The 20792-nt window shown below is 48.2% G+C and overlaps 1 protein-coding gene across 2 annotated transcripts in view; it reads left to right on the forward strand.

Annotated features, from left to right (window-relative positions):
• The window catches only part of CDH13 (cadherin 13), a 977229-nt gene that overhangs the window by 927104 nt on the left and 29333 nt on the right, over positions 1-20792 (forward strand). The window lies entirely within an intron of this gene.

The raw sequence follows: 20792 nt of genomic DNA on the forward strand, positions 1-20792 counted from the left end.
AACTGGAGGCTCCTCCCTGACATCAGCCCACAAAGGTTTCCTTTGCCTGGAACGTTCTCCCTCGCCCAGACCTTCCCATGACTGTCTCCTCTTCACTTAGGTCCCACCTATCGTCTCCTCTGTGAGGCTTTCCTCGCTAATGCAGCCCCCCAGCTCTGCCCACCTGTCACTGGTCACTCCCTATACCATTTCCCAGTGTGATGGCTTTCTGAGCACGTATCCGTCTCTGAAGTTATTGCATTGTTTGTTACGTGTTTGCTGATGATCTCTCTCTCCCTCTTCTAGAACATAAGCTCCATGAGAACAGGACTTTCGTGTCTTGTTCTCTTTCACAGATGCAGTATACAGAAGAGTGCCTGACGTGTAATAGCTACACGTGAATATCGAAAGGATGGATGGATGGATGGATACATGGGTGCATGCACAGAGAGATATATGGACAAGCGATGGCTCATGGCTAGGTGGATGGATGGATGGATGGATGGATGGATACATGGATGGGTGAAAAGGTACAAGCTCAAAGTGGCTCAGATTGGAGGGGACTCCTTAGTTCCAGCCCGCTGTGACTACATTGGAGCCTGCCTGAAGGGGTCCTCCTGAAGGGGTCCTGGGCAGCTCCCTCCTAGAGACGTGCGTCCTTCCCTTCCCCTCCCCGCCCAACCTGAGCAGCATCAGCCTCCACAAAGGAACAAGATTAGTGGTGGACAGAGATCACAGAGACACAGGTGGTGAGCAGGGGCTATGTTGCAACCAGGGCAATTCCAAGAGGAGACCTGAGCAGGAGCTGCTCCCTTATGGCCTTTGGGTACAACCTCGTCTACCTTCCCAGCCTGCCTTCCAGCTCCAGGACCATCCTACTCCCGGGACTCCCTTCCTGGTGCCCTCATTCAGTCAGCAAATGCAAATTAGCCCCTGATTCACAGACACTGGGGACATACAGTCACCACAACATGTATGGCCTGTCCTCCAGGTTCAGCCAGTCTAGAGGAAGGGTAGATGTATAAACCCACCGTTTCAATGTAAGAGTTGTACTGAAAGTGACATTTGAGGTGAAAACAAGATGTTTGACGACAGCAGAGAGAAAGGCACATGGGTAAAAGTCGAAGAAGGAAGGGACGGCTGAGACTTGAAGGTAGAACAGGGAAAGGAAGCTCAGACGGAGGGAACAGCACAAGCAATGGCACGGAGGCTGGAAGGTGCCAGATCTGTTCACTAAACTAGTGGGCGGGACTGGGAAGGGTCTCGTGTACCCTGCTGTGGAATCTGAGCCTGATCTAGAGGCCGTGGGGACAACGGAAGGCCTGAACTCAGAAGGATGTTACAATCAGGCCTGAATTTTAGAGAAAGATCTTTCTTGGGGAAAAAGAGAAGAGGCTGGGAGGCCATGTGTGAGATGATGCTGGCCTGGCCCAGAGGAGTAACTAAGAATTCAAAGATGTACAACAGCTGAGAAACACGAGGAAGATAGAATCGAAATGAGGTGGTGATGAACTTGACAAGGAAGGTGAAAAGGAAGATTCTGGATCATTTCCCCAGTTGGGAAGAAGGGTCCTGACCTTCTCACGGATCTCCCTGAGACCTAGTACACTTGACTCCACCCTTAGCCTGAGAGCCTCGGCCTGTGGCTGCTGGAAGGAAATGGCTGGAAACCCAAATGCCTGTCTCCAGCCCGGCTGCATCAGAAACCCATGGAAGATGTTGAAACCACAGAGTCTAAGCCGCACCTCAGACCCACCAGATGAAGAACTCGAGCACCAGAGCCTGAGAATGTGAAACCCGCACATGACTCTGAGATCCACTGCTAGGGGCGCTCAGTCTGGGAAGCACGACTTCAGGCTTCTCCACTAATATTTGGGGCGGGGGACAAGAGCCAAGTCACACCTGGGTCTCCACCCGCTGCAGGCCAGCACCTGTGGGTAACAGCACCTATGGGCTGGGTAGGGGCCAGCGCACACTCCTGGACTGACCGGCCCCTCGGTTTTGCTCACATGCTGGGCGCCAGTTCTGCGTCACCCACCTTGTCATACACAGGCACAGCATCTCTGCAGGGGACAAGCAGTGTGACCTGTCCTGGCTGGTGATTTGGTGTTCATTCCAGACATGAAGATGATCTAGAATATTCTAAAGCAAAGGCAGTCCTTTCCCCGCCCGATACTGTCAGAACATTAAGCAACTAAAACAACAACAAAGAAATGGGCCCAACGGTCAAGTTTGGGAACAGCTTTCACGACTAATTGCTAATGAGAATTTCAAAACACTCATTTTCCAGAACAGAAAATCAAGTTGTGCTCATTTATAACCCGTCACCCGCCATGAGATGGCGGATATTTCTTTCTGTGCTGTCAGCTGACTTTCTGAGCCGGTCGGAATACAAAGCGGGGCAGCTGCCATCAATCAGCTCTTTAGGGGCTGATAAATGGATATTGTGCAAAGCCTGCATTTGCATTGGCCCCGAGGACGTAAATCTAATTCTCATGATCTTACTTTAAAAAAAAATTATTCTCCTGAAGTCAGAGTGAGTAATTCATACAGGTATTCTTCCCTGGCTATTTATTTTTCTCACCTTTAATGACTGTCTTTTCACTTTCTGCACTCACACGACGTTGTAAAATGTCACACATCGCGTAGGAAAAACTACCAGACTTCAGTTTGAATCGTCCCACCAGGGAGAATTTTGTAACTTTTTCGCTCATCCATGAATAACAATCACTTTGAGAAAGACTGTCATACTTCATTAGAGTCAGAAGGAGCCTTAGAGACCATCATTTACCATGCCCTTTGTTTTATAGGTGAGGAAACCGAGGCCCAAGAGTGAAAGTCCTGTGCCACAGGTCACAGGCCAAGTCTGTGACAGGACCGGGGCTCTTGTTTAGGTTTGAGAGAAACGAGGACCGCAGGCAGGGTCCGTTTAGGCAAATGTGAATCTCAGCTCATTCTGCTGCCGTCACCACACCTACGAACCAAGACCCTGCAGGCCAGACTCCAGGGTCTCAGCACTTGCCAAGCAGGCAAAAGTGCAAGAAATGTCAAAATACCTCTGTCATTTTGGGGCCCTCTGCCATTCAGTAGTATTCTGAAGATCACCGTGGGAGGAGTATTTGGTTTTTGCCTTGCTTTATGTTGCTGTAGTAGCCCTGGAAACCACTTCCCTGCGGGGGTTTTTCTTGTAGGTAACAGCTTTAGTTCTGTAGCAGAAAGACACGAACGTGGGAAGGGAGGCTGCTTAGAGCATGGACAAAAGACACATTCATCATTCTACTTATTTATAAGCATTTTCAAACGTGGAAATGTTGAAAAAATTTTCCAGCAAGCACCATTTCTCCCACCACCAGAACCTACCAATAACATTTTCCTCCACTTGCTTTATTTAGCACACACCTGTCCCCACCCCATGGATTGCCCCTCAGTGGTGGGCTCTCAAGGGAGCAGCTGCCAACCTTCCCATTTTGAGAAAGAAAAATGCTCAGTTTTGAAAATAAAATATCAATGTAGGAGATTTTAAAAGCCAAGAATGTTAGTAAATCGGCATGAAAAGCTCTGAAAGAAAAAAAACCACGTTCAAAGGACGAAAAGGCTTAGAGCAGCGATCCAGGAAAGAGCTGTACGGTCAGGACGCGAGGACTGAGGACTCGCCGGGCCTGGGAACAACAAGTCCTTTGAAGGGACCAGCTGGCAGCTCTGCTTAGAGTCAGGCAGGGAGACCCAGGCAGCGGCCCGGGTGGTGTGAGGAGCTGGCCGCCTTTTCCCGCCTCTGCAACTGTGCTGGCTTTTCAGAGGAGCTTTGGGGAGTCACGGGTTTATTTTAAGTATCAGTTTTGACTCGTGCATTTGGAGGGAAGAATTGAAAACTGCCTGAGGGAAGGTGCTTTTCTTTTTCTTTTGTGTCACAAAAGCTTATGAAAACCACGTGACTGCACAAAGCGCCAGCGCTCCTCCAAGGAGCCTGTTACGCGGCATCACCTGCTCAGACACGGGCAGGAGGCACCTGGCGCGTGGAAGGAGAGAACAGGACACTCGGCAGGCAGCGGAGTCACACACCATGTCGCTCTGTGCCTTGGAGTCTGTCCTTGACCACAGGGCGTAAGTCCTTGATACACACGCGGGGCCCTGGAGAGACAGCGCCTGCTCTCATAGGCTGGCCCTGCAAGACTGTGAGCCGTGAGTGGTGTGACTGGCTAAGTGGCCAATGGCACAGGCTCCTGTGTGTGTGTGTGTGTGTGTGTGTGTGTGTGTGTGTGTGTTGTGTTGTTGAAGACACATTTAATTTGAGTTCCCGTCAAATGAGCAGAAAAGCTCTTGAGGAACAGTTCAATAGCTCCTGCCGATATGTGCCAGGTAATTCTTTTGAGTGAGTGAATTAGCCTTGATATAAACTACATTAAAGCTTTTGTTGGAACAGGAATTGAAAATGCTCGTCTTCATAACTTACCCATCCAGCCACCAGTGCTGACCAAGTGCCAGTGGACACGTGGGGGGAGGAGAGAACAGAGGTGTACAAGCGTGTGTCCTGGCTGTTAGACAGCTCTGTCCCGTAGGGAGGGAAACACACAGTTATGGCACATTGCTTTGATCGTATGTACATTTGTATATTAGTTGGTCATGTGAAATTGCTGCTATGCCTTAGGTTTTGACCAGTAAAAATGGCAACCTAATATTTATGTTGTATTGTCTTAGCTCCGGCTGCCGTAACAAAACATCATAAACTGGGCAGCTTAACAGATGTGTATTTCGCACAGTTCTGGGAAGCTGGAAGTCCAAGATCAAAGTTCACCAATTCAGTTTCTGGTGAGGGCTCTCTTCCTGGCTTTCAGACAGCAGCCTTCTGGCCGGGTCCTCACCTGGTCTTTCCTTGGTGCATGGACCTCCGGGGGGTGGGTGGCAGGAAGCTCTCTGGGGTCTCCTCTGATAAGGACGCAATCCTATCAGATCACAGGCCCACCCTTATGACCTCATTTAACCTTAACTAATTCCTTAGAGGCCCCGTCTCCAAATACAACCACACTGGGGGTCAGAGCATCAGCATGTGAATTTGGGGAGAACACAAGCATTCAGTCCACAAGTATAAAAAGGACATATTATATATGTGCATGTACACCATATATAGTGTTATACATCATATACATGATAGAAGACATGCATACTATATATGTACACACACACCCGTATATCTGGTGTTCATCCATAGTCACACATCATAAATACACCATCTAGAGTATTAAGGTAGCACAGAGGAGAGGACAGCTGACGTTGCCAAGAGGGAAACGGAGACGTGGAGATATAAAGGAAGCCATCTTTGTGTTACCCAGGTTTTTATTGCCAAAAAAGAACCTTATTGCAAAAGGAATACAGGCTCATGGTAAAAATTTTAGAAATTCAGATAAGCAAAATTAAGAAAGATATAAACCCCACTAGGCAGATACCACTACCCCTGAGCCCTGGGTCAGACAGCGAGGCGCCACAGTCCAGAGCACGGGTGCCAAGGATGGGCCACTCCATCACTTACTAGCCGTGCGACCTGAGCCAACTGCTTAGTCCCTCTGTGCCTCTGTTTCCCCATCTGTGCAATGAGGCAATGGTCCCAACCATGTGAAGTTGTTGTGACAGTTAGACAACATGATCCATGTAAAATGCTCAGGAAGTTTCTGGCACAAATTAAGTGCTCAATAAATATTATCTGCTGTTTTATTATCATCATCATTGTCATAATCACTACTGCAGCTGTCGCTAGCATTCCCTTCCAAGGTGTTTTCTCAGCCAGCAGCAGTAATGGGTTCGGGATTACATGTCAGCCCTGTGAACAAGAACGGCTCGGCACTCAGGGCATGGTGCAAAACAGGGATTTTGAGGCTGACCTGGTCACTGGGCAGGCCACTGCTGTGTTTGTGAGACGAGGACAGCAAGTGTGCCATGTGTTTGCCTGTAGACCCTCACCGTGTGACACGTGTACCTATATACTACAGAGATAAAATGTTGATCTGCCATCTTCAGTTCCTGTACACAGTCACCTTGCCGTGTCACGGTTTTAACATCTGCATACCATTCCATTGTCACTTTTGATAAAGTTACCTGATCTTTTTAATTTTTCTATAATAAACATTGATGGAGGAAAAAATAATTGCTTCTAAATATTTCTGCCAAATAAATTTGAGTTGTGCATTATTCTGAGGCTTTCTCTCAGAACTTTACAGGGCAAATCTGCATATTCAAGGCTCTGAGAAGTCCTGCAAAGCAGGGGGGCACCTATTTGACTTTTTTAACCCAGCATTCCCCAGTTTGGGGAATTGCTTCTTTTAACTATTTGACTTTAGGCTAAATGATTAGAGGAGGAATTTCTGAATCAAAGATATGTACAGTTTAAAGGGATTTCCATTTATTTCCTTCTAGAATGTTGTTTGAGGAACTAAGAAACTTGGGGATGCCTCATTCGGGGCTAAACTGAGGCCTTCTTTTAATCACAATTAGAAAAGTTCAAGATACTGAAATGCATGGTGATATTCTTTTAAGAAATTCAAACAATTAAAATGGATACAAAGGATGACCTGGGTTCTTCCTGGATTTGCTGGCACGTCAGTGTAGAGCAGATTGATTCATTCAGAAAGTATAAATTTCCCTTTTCTAGATTTCAGACGAGAAAACATAGGATGAATAAAATTCTCTCCTACGGACAATCTCAAAGGGTCACAGGAGATTTAAATGCCGCATGGTGGGTAGCAGATACTTGATAAATGCCGATTGTGAATACTGCTTTTCGCGCCAAATAACAAGACTGAAAGTAAACATTGCGAACAGTCTGGCTGCTCTCCTCACACCCCACCTAAAGGAGGTCAAACTGGCTTATTTATTCAGCAAATGCTTGTGAAACTTACACTGTGAGCCGGGCCCTACCTGGTCCTGAGACAGCGTGGAGTTTCCATTCTAGTGGGGAGACAGGCAATGACGCGGCCCGTGAATGTCTGACCACGTGACCGGTGCAATTACAGCTCACAGCGAGTGTCTGCAGGAGCCGGTGCAATGGGACGGAGAGTAATTGGGTGAGGCCACCTTCGATGCGCTGGTTAGGAGGGAGGTGATGTGTGAACTGAGGTCTGAAGGGTGATAATGAACCAGCCAAGGGAAGACGTGAGGGACGGAATTCCCAGCAGAAACCAACAGATAATACAAAGGCTGGGAGCACCAGCGAGCCTGGCAGGCTTTGGGCCGGCGGAACAGGATGAGTTGATGGTGGAATATGGGCAGGGGTCAGCTCTCAAAGCCCCCTAAGGGTTTGAAGCCTGAAAGGGACCTGATTTACATTTGTTAAAGCTCGCTCCCACTGTGCTGTGGGCAGTAGACTGGAAACTGTGGCAGGATTGTTTCTACACTAGTGCTAGCGTAGAACCGCCTTCATCCACGACAATGGCGTGGCTGAGCCACATTCCTCCCAAGGGTGGAGACAGCTGCATGCTCGTGCAGAGGGCGGTTCCCAGGCCCAGGACGCATCTCAGCTCCTCCATCGTGATCTCTGTGCTTGGCACCACTGACCACACCGGGGGCACCACACCCAACACCCTTGTCCTCGCACAGACCTGCAAACTCCTGGATAGTGATTCCTTGGAATTCTGTGGGTTGCTCTTCCACTTGCCTCTGACACATCGACCTTTTTGCCCATTCACTCGCCCATCCGTTCAGCTCACCCGTCATTGACCAAGGCCAGTTATGGGCCAGATACGCGGCTGGTCAGTGCCTATGCGAAGAGAGGAAGACAGTCCATGCCCCAGGAGGCCACCATCGAGTGGGAAAATTACAACATCAGATACTAAATGCCCTTGGTGAAGGTGAGCGCGACGGGGAGAGGCAGCTCCCGCCTGTTCACTGCCAGCCCCCTAGTCCCCAGCAGAGTACCGGGCATACAGTAGGTGTTCAAAGCATATGTATCGAATGAATGTATGAGATCGGTGCACAGGGCTGGGAATGTGTGGTTTTGACACTCTGTGGTGGGAAGTAACCCCTCAGCTCCCGCACAGAGGAGCCAGCAGAATCACCCGTTTTGGGGACAGACACTGGACGCGTGCTCCCGCTGAGCTCTCTGCACATGCAACCCACACGCTTTTGGCTCCCAGGAGCCCTGCAGCTCTCTGTGTAGCCCACCCAGCCTCCACCAGGAGCACAGTCTCTGTGGATGGCTTTCTGCTCAGACACCACCAGAGAAAGAAGTCCAGCCGTCCCTTAAGCCACACACAGCTGCCTAGAAGAGCCTCCTGCTTGGCAGCCAGCCAGGCCACGTGCACTGACCTTCAAGGCCTAATGCAAGGCTTACCCATCTATCTCGCCGCGGTCCCGGTAGCAGCTGGCCTCGTTTATTGACTTCTCAAAAGCGCCAATACCTCTGCTCAGCTTGGTCTGAGCTGGGCTCAAAGACCCAGGTGCCAGAGCAAAGGCCGAGGCATGTCGATTAATCACCCAATAAAAATAAACTCAGAGAACAAATGCAGAGGGGTGATTAACTTTCCCATTCTGGTCTTCTGACATCCCGGTTTGCTCTCCCAGTGAGTGTGTTTGTTTGAGATAACCCACCCTGGGAGCCTGAGCACCGGACACCAGCACGCCATTGGTACAAGTGTCCAAAAGCCGAACATGACCTGCAAGCAGCGCAGACCGAGACCTTGGCCACGTGCCATGGGGGGCCTGGCCCATCACAAACCCTGAAGCACCAGACTCCTTTGTTTTAATTCTGCTTTTCAGCCTTGTAATGAAATGCTACCAAAGTTTAGTCTCCAGCTAAACCCCAGAGACCTGCCTCCCGCCTTTGTCCGGCTCGTGTCCTCCAAATCATGAGTTCAAGAACAGGGGCCCCCATCAGCCCTTACCTAAAGGAGACAGGTGGCACAAAAGGGCCACTTACACACATCAGTTTAAAATGAGGGCCAAAGTGGACTCAAAATTGAGAAAAAAAATTTGATCAAGACGTGATTTGGGGAAAAAGTAATGAAAATAAGTTTGTTTATAAGTTTGCTGTTAAACCCCAACCATAGGCTATTTCTCAGCGTGAACACGGATGGACCAAAGATTGTTTTGCTTTTGACATAATTTTTCCAACATCCCAGGACAGTACATGCTACACTTCACTTCGTGCTCAACTTGAGCTGCGCATTTTTAAAGAGGTCGTCTTTGCAAACCGTTTGAAGGCTTTGTCCGGTCTCCAAGCGCCTCTCCTCACTCTTTGCAAGTCGGACCACTCTCTGAAGTCCCCATACGCCCATTCTCCTCTCTCCTCTTCAGTTGTTGACTCTCTCCTCTCCGTCACATCTTTACTTGTCCTGGCTCTATTTATAGTTCCTTTTCTTTCTCTTTTTATTGCCTTATTTTTAATTGACACATAATAATTGTGGATATTTGTGGGGTACAGTGTGATGGTTTGGTCTGTGTGTACATAGAAACTTTGATCGACATCTCCCCTCCCCCCACTCTGCCCCCTCTCCCCACCCTCCGGCAACCCCCTTCTTACTCTCCGCGTCTGTGAGTTTGACCATTTGAGATTCCACATAGACATGAGATCATTCAGTAGCTGTCCTCCTGTGCCCGCTGGCTTCGCTTAGCACGATTCCCACCCTTCGAGCGTCCTGGAACCGTGCATCTTGTGTGAGATTGACAGCCGGACGTTGGGCTAGACTGGTGCTTATTTGGGGGGGCTCTAGGCACCAGGAGACGTCCCGCTAAGTCTGCTGACCAGGCAGACGCCAGGATTAAGCAGGATATCGGGATAAGAGAGAATCATAGGCCTGCTGAGAAGTGCATTCAAGATGTCAAAAATGGAACACTTGGATGATGAGCTACCCTTGCAGGTCTTGTTCATGTTTGTAGTCTCAGGCCTAGGATCACAGTGAAAATGTGATAAAATCTTCACTGAATGCGTGAACAAATGGACAAGAGTCCTCACACCAAGGAAAGCGTACACTGCTACCAACTCGTACCAAATTCCAAGTGATCCTGTTCTTGTCCGAGTGTAGTTTCTAGTGCTTAGGGAAAGCCGCCGACTGAGTGCATGATTGTGGGCATTTCTCCCCGGCCCTGACTGGGGGAGCCTGGCTTGATCAGTCATAACGAAATTAATAATGATGAAGATAATTAATAATGAAAACCAGCTTGTGGTTGCACATTTAAATCATCTGTTTAACACTTTCACCACCACTGAGAATGTCAATCCAAGTTTCCATCTAGAATTGATAAATGTGTTTCTGGATTTCAGAAATCTGAACTTTTCTGAAGTCTCAGTTTATTATTTAAAAGGGCCACAAACTTAGTTACCATATCAGGGTCCCAATTTCCCAACTTTTTATGACATTGTTAAATCTGTGGCTTTACCACATTGAGTCTGTTTTTCTCTATTTCTCTGTCTTGCTTTGTGATCAACTTGGCCTATGGCAATAAGGAAATGATCCTTTCAAGACACTTTATAAAGCATCACTGTGGAGACTTTGCTTTCCCTCTTTAATAACTGCTGCGTTCACGTAGGTTTCAGAAAACAGGCGGAGGGAGGGCAGTGGCGGCAAGGGTGGGGTCGGGGCGAGACATTGGAAGTCACCTCTGGAAATAAATTTGCAGAATGGAGATGAAGCCCCAGCTAGAAAGAGCCCGGTAACAGAAAAATCCTGCTGCAGGCACAAAAACTCCTGTCGCGGCTGTTGTAGTGAGACCTTTGTAAATTCTAACAAGGAATTAATGGCCTCAGACACGAAGCCAAGCCTGACCTTTGCCGGGAGAAGCTGGGAGCAGACTTGCTTGCCTGGAACAGGTGGCGAGAGGGTGCGTACAATCGCTGGCAAGCATCCGGCGCCTGAGAAATGTCAGCTCCAGGAAAGACCAGGCGCACATGGGGCTCGCAGGTCAGAGAGCAGACAGGAGAGGGTGGAAGCCCAGAACGGTGACACTAAGGTGCTTGTGTGTGGGCACGGCCCTGATTCTTGCTGATCCTGGGCGTAGGCTGTGGCGCCCCGCTGTGGGCCTGCCACCTCCTCTCCCACTAGTGACAGTGACTACGTGAGGACTGCATTCTAGAGTAAATCATTCTCAGACCTCAGTTACTGTTGAGCATTCTCAGACACAAATTCCCCGGTATCTGCATCGCAGCTGAGTAGCCAGCCCGGTGGTGGCTCGGACGTTGATAGGGCCTCCCGCCAAAAGAACAGCTTAAGCCAATAGTGTCTGAGAATTTCTAGGGATGAAGATATTAATTCACACATATTTGCTATATTATGTTAAACCTTTCTCAAATGTGTATGATTTTTATAAACAGAAATATAATTCCAAAAAATTGTATTTAACATATCAATTTAATAGATAGTTTTCTTAAGGACATATTACCATTGCTTAGATCCCAATCCTTTGTTCCTGAGTTATCCTTCCTAAGGAAAGCCCAGCCTTGGGACATACCCCTGGGTTTCAGCTCACAGTTTAATCGTTATTCATAGAATGGTTGTTCTCAAACTTTGATGAACCAGAACCACCTGGAAAACATGTTAAAAATGAAAAGGCCCCATCACAATTCAGCAACCATGGTAATTCCAATCAGTGCCAAAGTCAAAGAACCAATGGCACAGAAAAATGGCCAACCCACATGGCCTAGTCTCAAGGAAAACAGAAAACCATAGTTTTCCTGCTTAAAAGCCGCATGACTTGGGCAAGCTCTGGGACCACTCTGAGCCTTTGTTTCCTCATCTGTAAAATGAGGGTGATAATCTCTACCTCCCGGGTTTGTGGGTATATGCGTACATCGTGTGGCGCCTCCTCAGTGATCAGTGAATGTGTGCTTCTAGCAGTAGCTCCAACAACAGAAAGTATATGCTGAAAAATAGAAAATCACTCACAGCCCGTGATTTATTATGGGAGAGAAGATATTTATATGGTCCTTGTCACAAATGTAATTAAATAGTCATTTGTGTAATTACTAAGTAATATCCTGACTACCTGCTGGAATATAAGATCCAAAAAAGCAGAGAATCCACTGCTATATACCCGGCACCAAGCTTGGTGCCTGGCGCATAACAGCCACTCAGCAAAGATTTATTTCAAAACGGGTGCAGGAACAGTATAGTCACATGAAAAATGCATGTGTGTGCATGTATATATCTACACATAGTCTAGAAACTTCTAGACCAAAATGTTAATGGTGCTTATCTCTGGATGTGGATTAGAGTGATTTTAATTTTCTTCTTTTCGCTCATCTGTATTGTCTGAATTTTTCTGCAATGAACACCGAAGACCAAATCCGTGTTTCCGTGGGTAAACGTGAGTGATGTTGAAGCCAGACGCCACTGTGCCTATGAGAGCATGTTCACGATTTCCAACTTCCTCAAGGATTTTCACATGTAGTCTGTAGAATTAAAAGGGTTTTAGGAGAAATAGAAATTAAGGGATTTCTACAGATAAGTAGAATTTCTGTGATTTTATGGTTCCTTTGTTCTGATCATGGACTATAGACTATGGACTATGCAGGAAGGAGCTCACAGCACAGGCCTGAGCCTACTGTCCCTGGAAAGGCCCACTGGCAAGGCTGGCATCTGGAATCTTGACTCTGACGCTCTGGGCTGTGATGTGCATTGCTGTCGTCATGGCAGGGTAGGAATGTCTGCAGAAAGCTGAGCCTTGGTCCATGTGCCATCAGAAGATGGCCGCTGCTGCGTGACGCTCAGGGTTGTAATGCGGTAGAGCCTCGTGCAGGTGACCACAGGAATCCACCAGGGGCTCAGGGATGCCTGGAGAGGGCGCTCAGGGAAGGGTCTGCAGCCGTCGAAAGCTGCTCCCTCCCTGTTCCCGGCTGTTACGGAGCTGCAGAAAGTCATAGCTAGTGCTGGACAAGGCAAGCCAAGCCCACCTTCCCAACCCTGAGAGGCCCCGCCCAGGCTCCAGGCCACATCTGCTGGGTGTGGCATCTCTCCACCCATGGGAAGTCCTTTCTGTTTCCTGAGACTTTCTTTGGCTCTGGTTCCCTGGGAGAGGAAGAGAAAGCTGCCCCTTCCTCACTCCACAAGCCCTGAATGGTGACGAGCTGTGGCTGTCTAACTAACCTGGGAGTCTGGGATTCACCCGCCCCTCAATCCCATCTGCACGTGTTGTCAGAAGATTCGAAACTTGCACTTTTTGTCCCTCAGAGCCGTGGCTATAAGAGCTATTTTCAGACAGTGTATTTTCTTCAGTTGGGAATTCTATACCTTTCAGCTTTGTTTTAAATAAAGTGGCTGATTTGAATTACCCAAGCAGACATTTTATCTAACACAGGGGGCCCAGTGGACTGGAATTAAGTGGGGAGCTAAGCATCCACCTACTGTTTCCTTTGCTCCCTGCAATTTTACAGAGTTGCTCGTTTCCTTCAATAGGAATATTCCTTCAGTAGGAATATAAAATTACTCCATATTCCCCCTTTCCTAGTCTTTAATTTCCAGGGTTCTCATATCTTTCCTATCCTTCTAGACTCCTCTTTGAGAATGAGCGACAGTTATGCTCATGTCTCAAGGGCTGGTCCCAAAAGCCAGTCCTCCCTGCAACATGTGACATCGGCCAGGGTCTTTCCAGACCAGCACTCCTCTAACTGTAGTGCGAGTACAGCACCCTGGGGAGCTTGGACTGGCTTCCTCTGACACCCCCAACTCACATCCCCTTCCCAAGGTAATCTGTGCCATCAGCTTTGTGAATAGCTACCCAGACCTCTCCTTACACATTTGCATATGTTCTAACACGTCCAAGGCTCAAGGGGCATAGCATCTTTCATTAATGAAGCCAGCATGTCCTCCAAAGGAGCCCTTCCACTTTGCACGGTAAATTGCACGCGGCGGCGTGAGAGAGCTCCAGGTCACAGCACGCTCACCAGCACTGCAGCATGTCACGGTTGCCCACCTGCTGGGTTCAATACGGTGTCCCCTTGCCGTTTGAATTTCCGCGTTCCTCCTTCCTCCTTACTGTAATAGCGAGACTGATGTCACTATGTGGGTTCGTCATCATTTGAGGATCCCCTGTGAATTGCCAAATCATATTCTTTTTTCTCTTTTCTTTTCTTTTCTTTTTCTTTTTTTTTGAGACAGAGTCTCACTCCATTGCCCTGAGTAGAGTCAGCCTAGCTCAAACTCCTGGGCTCAAGCGATCCTCCTGCCTCAGCCTCCCAAGTAGCTGGGACTACAGGTGCGCACCACAACACCCTGGCTAATCTGGCTAATTTTTTCTATTTTTAGCAGAGATGGGGTCTTGCTCTTGCTCAGGCTGGTCTTGAACTCCTGACCTCAAGCGATCCTCCTGCCTCGGCCTCCCAGAGTGCTAGGATGACAGGTGTGAGCCACCACGCCCAGCCCAAACCATAGACTTTAGGTTGCTTTTTTGTAGTTTTTTTTGTCTTGATTGTATACGTTTCTTTTTAATTGTTGAATATGTAATTCATTCACGTAATTCAAAAACCAGTGCAACAAATCATACGGTGAAGATCTGCCCCACACCACCGCCATCTGCCCTGGACCTCAGGCCTCCTTCCTCACAACCAATTTTACCAATGCCCTGTACATCGTTCCAGAGTTTCTTCATGCAAGGACTTATTTTGTCCCTTTCTTATACAAAAAGTAGCATGCCATACGTACTGTCCTACACCTCGCTTTTTACGCGGTGTCTTGGTATCTTGGAAATATTTCCATTCTGTTCGAGAGAGCGTCTTCATTCTTTCTCAGAGCTCCCTGCTGTTTGCTGCGTGGATGTGTAATACCAAAATGCATTCGCCCAGTCCCCCAATTAGAGACAACTCTTAGGCTGTCTCCAGTCTTCTGCTGTTACAAATGGTACTTTAACTAACAACCTTGATTATGTGTTGTTTCATATGTAAGCAGTTATATTTATTGGACAAAGCCAGGGATTTGAGGTTGTTGGGTCAGGGCTAAATGCATTCATAATCTTGCTAGAGATTGCCATTTCTCTCCATAGATACTGACCGATTTGTGCCCCCAGCAGCAATTGGTGAAAGTGCTTCTGGTCAGCAAAATAATGATCCCCAAAGATGTCCACGTCCTGATCCCGGAACCTGTGACTATGTTCCTTACATGGCAAAAGGGACTTTGCTGACGTATTAAGGTTAAGGACCTTGAGGTGGGGAGATTATCGTGGATTATCTGGGGGCACAATCTAATCACACGAGTCCTTAAAAGCAGAGAACACTTTCCAGCTGCGATCACATGGAAGGCACTCAACCCACCGCTGCTGGCTTTGAAGAGGGAGGAGGTGGCATAAACCAAGGAATGTGGGAAGAGATAAGGAAACACTCTCCCCGGCAGCTCCAAAAGGAGCACAGTCCTGCTGGCACCTTGATTTTAGCCCAGGGAGACCGTATCAGACTTCTGACCCCGGCCCCTGTAAGAGAACCAACTTGCGTGAAGTCACCAAGTCTGTGGTCATTTGTTACAGCAGCCATATGAAACTGACACCGTGCTTTGCCCTGTGCCTTCACAAGATAGTGTTATCAAACCTCGGGATTTTGTTAATCTGATAGGTAAAAAATGGTATCTTAGCACAGTTTTAATTTGAAATTCTCTTGTAAGTGGAGTTGAATGCCCTTTCTTATGTTTGGGGGAACATCTTCTGTATCTCCATTACCGTGAATTTTCTGTTCATGTCCCTTGCTCATAGAAATTCTTGCTGTATGCTGGCTGGTAATCCTTGGTTATTTGTGTTGCAAATATTTTCTCCCCTTATCTGTATTTCCTTCCAATACTTCTGTAAGTTTCTGTCTGGAGTTCGTCTTGAATTTAGTTTTGGCACTGAGATTAGAAAGATATCTAAGCAGGGGTGGGGAACCTGTGGCCTTAAGGCCACATGTGGTCTTCTAGGTCCTTAAGTATGGCCTTTGGATTGAGTCCAAATTTTACAGAACAAATCCTTTTATTAAAAGGGGTGCAGCAGAGAAAGATGAAGCTTTTTCTGCCTCCTTTGGTGCTTAAAAAAAGAACAATCTTGAAATCAGAAGGCCATAGGTCCTTTCTACCTATGTATCTATACCTGTATTATATAGTGATATATAGATAAAGTGATAGATGGATCTTTATATCCCATATATATAAAAAATCTGTGCCATTCTTGTGGTCTATTATATTCCATTATCCATTTGGTTATCCTACACGAATAGTTCTATATTACTTTATAATATTTTTAAGTCTAAAATAAAGGAAGGCTGTGCTAACTCAGGTAATGTTGGCACCTGTGCTGCATGAACATGGGTCCCCTACATCACAGAGAGTGACCCCAAGAAGCCTGCAGTAGGAACTTGCCAGACCTTTGATTTCTTCCTCCTTCCCACCAATACCAGGGCCCCTGAGGGTGGCGGCTGGCAGCCTTCGGCCCTGGAAGCCCGTCCAGATCAGCACCTGGCCCTGGCCACTTGCCTGGCAGCTTCCTTCCCGCTCAGATGGGCCCTGCTGAGAGCAAGCCAGCTTCCCAGCACGGCGCAGGGCCCCGTCCCCGCCACTCCCCTGCGCGGCTTCTGTTCATCAGTCCGCCCTGCATCTCCCACACCGACACCCAGAAGAGCCAGGCCTTGGCAAGCACTCCGAGCAGCTTCTGTGAAGCTACATTACAGACTGAAATGAGCTCTGTTTTTAATTTGATTTTTTTTTCCCCTGTAACAAGCAAAGTTCACATTACAGAGAAATTGCCTGGAAATTCCAATTTAATAAGGCATGTGCATTTGTCAGGCCTAGAAGCATAGAAAACATCTTGCACACTGGTATCTTTACACTGAAAGGTTTATTAAAAAGACAGCTTTGAAAATGTCAGAAATTTACATAGCGTGCCTGGCCAATGGGTCAAAAAGGCTGATTTGACAAAAGCGCTTGAAAGGCAGAACGTGCAGGAGCAGACTGGCGGGTGGTCTGGAGCGGAGGACCTGCCCGCCCAGCCTTACGTTTGCTCAGGGAAGAGTGTAGACCAGTGCTGGGAGCTTGGGAGTGCTCCGCTATGGATGTCCCTCCCTCCCTCCCTGTCCGCGAGTGTGATTCTGGGTAGCAGCAGCAGCTGTGACACAGGCGTACCTCCACCAGGTCTCCCGAGGGAAGAGGCACCAAACAGCAAAATAAATAAATAGAGGGAAGCAGAATTAAAGAGTCCTGCGAAAACACAATTGAATAGCATAGCCATGGACACCTGATTATTTTTTAAGGAAGAGAGTGCAGCGCCATCCTGTCAAACCAGCCAGGCCCGGCTTTCGGCTTTCGCTGGAAATGAGACGCGGGGAAGCAGGTGCGCGGGTGCTGGGTGCTGCGTTAGAGGCTTGAGTCCCAGCTCGCGTCTCCGCGCATCCTACTCCTGCGCACAAGCAGACACGTTAACGCTGCGCAGTCACAGCAGCGTGAGACCGAAAACCACCACAGAGGGAGAATCAAAGCTCAGTGCTTGTATGCCAGTGTGGAAAAGCTGGGTTATTTAATTCCGTTTTTATTTATATTCTAAATGAAGTTGAGTAATCAGGGAATAAAATATGGTCCATTTAAAACTGTCATTATTTCAAATATGTTGAACGACCACAAAATACTCCCAGACCAGCTGTGAACTCGTTACCTGAAAAGACAGGCTACCTGTCCTTGCATTTGCCGATTCCATGGTTGTTCCAGCTGAAAGAAAAAAGATGCAGTGGATATTTACTGGGCACCCACTGTGCCCAGGCACGCTCCTCAGCCCTGGGAAGGCACAGTGGACAATACCTGGTCTTAGGCATGAGAAACAGACCTGATTAAAGCCCAGCCCCTGGGATCCAGCACACCTGTGTTAAATTCCAGGCCGGCCACTTCCTAGCTGGGCTGCTTTCGGCAAGGTGCTAAGCCTCTCTGATTCTTGGTTACCTCACCTTTAAAACAGGGATTATACCTGCTGCATCAGGTTGTCGTGAATCACAAAAACAAATGTGGTGATGCCCACGAAGTGTTTAGCACAGAGCCGGGCACAAGGGCGCTTTCTTACTTGCATTTTACTGAATATGACGCAGTGATCATCCTGACACCAGGAGCTTAGGGTCGGTGAGGGCGGCAGGCCTAGAAGGGCCCATAACGGGCATTTGGATCCAGGTGTGTGCCCAGCAAGGACCTGGGGGAGGACAATTCTTTCTACCGGGGAAGTCACACAGGGCAAACGAGAGGACACGTGAGTGGGGTATTGAACAATAGCAGGGGTTTGCCAGGTGGAAGCAGAAATCACTACTGAAATGAGAGACTGGAGTTTTTAAAGCAGTTCACTCTCAAAAGTAATATGTCGCTTCTGTTTTCACAAAATAGTGAAATGATAATTAGGCGGCAACGTGTGTGGGAAGCCCCACGTTAGCCTCATTCGTTCTCTCCCTCTGTCCCCGTCACTGTCGCCCAGGGCTCTGCTGCGTCAGATATTTACAAAGCATTCTGGGGGATGGGTCAGATCACATAAGAAGAGGACAGAGGAGTCCCCGACCCCAGTGAACCACCAGCATATCCGCAGCCCGAGGCTGGGGCTCCGGGAGGGGCTGGAGCGAGGGGAGGGCCCCCGGCTGGTGATGAGGGTAGGGCTGCAGGCGAAGCGCTGTCTGTCCTGGGGCACCAGCGGCTTGTGGCAGCTGCGTAGACGCCCTTCCCTTCGACAGCCAGCAATTTCTTATTCCCTGGCCGCCCTCTCGGTGACCCAGGTTGATCATACCTTCTTTCCGAGACACGGCCTCCCCAGGCAACAATCACACTGCAGCCCCCAAGATCACCTCCCAGGCATGGTCAGAACCTGGGCGCTTCCCCTTCTCTGGGGCCACACGTTTGTGGACCGCCCCCTTGTTTCACCTACACAGGAGTAATCCCACCCACCGCACTTGGATGCATCCTCATTCTATCTCCGGAGGCAACGTTTTCTCAAAATTTAGTACCTTCTTCAAAATAAGATACTTCCAAAAAAAAAAAAAAGGCATCTTCTGCCCGTCTGCCTGTGTAAATGAGTGAGCGGGGAAGGGCTTTGCAGGACGGCTCAGGACAGAGGCTCTGGGATCCAACCACCTGGGCCCCCATCCTGATTCCACAACTCGAGTAGCCATGTGGTTTGTTCCTCAGTTTCCTCATCTGCGAGTGGGGATATTATACTGTAATAATTTAGGGGTGTCACTGTAACAAATTCTGTAAACTTTGGGACTAGAAACTTATTCTCCCATGGTTCTGGAAGACAGAAGTCCAAAATCAATATCACAGGGTCAAAATCAAGGTGTCAGCAGGGCCACACTCCCTCTGACAACTCTAAAGGAGCTTTTTCTTGCCTCTTCCAGTTTCTGGTGGCTGCGGCATTCCTTGGCTTGCGGCCACATCACTCCAATCGCTGCCTCTGTGATCACTTGGTCTCCTTTTCAGTGTGTCCCAAATTTCCTATGCCTCCCTTTTATAAGGACACTTGTGACTGCAGTTAGCAGCCTCCCACCCCAGATAATCCGAAATAACTTCCCCATCTCAGGATCCTTAACTTAATCGGACCTGCAAAGTCTGGGCCACACAAGGTAACGTCCACAGGTTGCAGGATGAGGACGTGGATATCTTTCCCACTGTGAAGACTGGGGTGGTCATTTGCTCAAGATCTTCATTTGCAGATTTGCAATCCTGTTGGTTAATCTACTTTTAAACATCCTTAGAACCGAAGCTGGCATCTTTCCCAGACTGATGAGCTACCAGTTCTCACGTCTCTTCAGGGGGACGTACTTTGAAGACTGGTGGGGAATGGCAGAACACCAACAAGCATCCTCCTGGCTTCGGTCTGGAAATGGCACGTTACCCAAGCCACCCAGTTCGGAGAAACCTGAGTCATGCTCAGTTTGAGTCTCCCTGATATTAATAGATAAGAATGTCATTTTTCACTATGTGCTTCTTTATAGTGTTTGAACCTCTTAAATGAGCATGTATTACTTTTACAGCAACTCAAAAAAAAAGACATAATGTTTTTAAATTTTTGATGGTTTCCCGTTATCCAAAGTCCAAACTCCTTACAACAGTAGTTTACGTTTTTATAATCTGGTTGAATCCCATGAGGAAGATGCTCTTGTTATCAGCCCGGTTTCTCCAAACTCATTTACTTTTAGTTTCCCTTGCAGCTATGTTCCAACCACAGCCGTCTACTTCTTAGTCCCTAAATAGTCATTTATTCAGCAAATATCTACCAAGCGTTGTATATGTGCCAAGCAATGTTCTAGGACCTGGGGTCATGGCAGGGAACAGACAAATATTCCCGCCCCCATGGCATTTACATCCTAGTGAACGTCTCTATTCCAGGTGTTAACTCACACTGTCCTCTCCTCCTCATTTGTCTGTCCCCTCATTCTCTGGCTACATCCCACCCACTGCTGCAGTCTTGTCGCAGATGCTGCATTCTCTGTGAGAGCCCGGGGGACCCTCCGTCAAAGGCAGTGACTTCCTCCTGCAGCACCGAGGTGCCGGTGGTGCCTTCACAACAGTGTTTCTCGCACCTGGTCTGCAGACATCACGCATCCACCGTGGCAAAGGAACTAGGTGGATTTGGACTGTGAACTCTGCTCTGCCTTTATGAGAGCTGGGCAGAGCTTGGACGAGCGTCGTCCTCGCAGGCCTGTCGTGAGGAATAAAGGAGGCGCACGTGCAAAGTGTTCTGCCCAGAGCAGGCCACGGGTCGGTGGCCAGACGTTACTTTCTGAATCACCAACTGTAGCTGAAATGATGTTTTTGGATTGTTGTCGAGCATGACCCAGCGCCTAGCACAGGAGCTTGTATCCAGCACTCAGCGAATGTTTCTTGAACTAATTTGAATGCCATCTGACACTGTTTTGGATTCTT

The sequence above is a fragment of the Propithecus coquereli genome, unplaced genomic scaffold (assembly GCF_000956105.1).
Source record: "Propithecus coquereli isolate 6110/MARCELLA unplaced genomic scaffold, Pcoq_1.0 Scaffold280, whole genome shotgun sequence".
Lineage (NCBI taxonomy): Eukaryota > Metazoa > Chordata > Mammalia > Primates > Indriidae > Propithecus > Propithecus coquereli.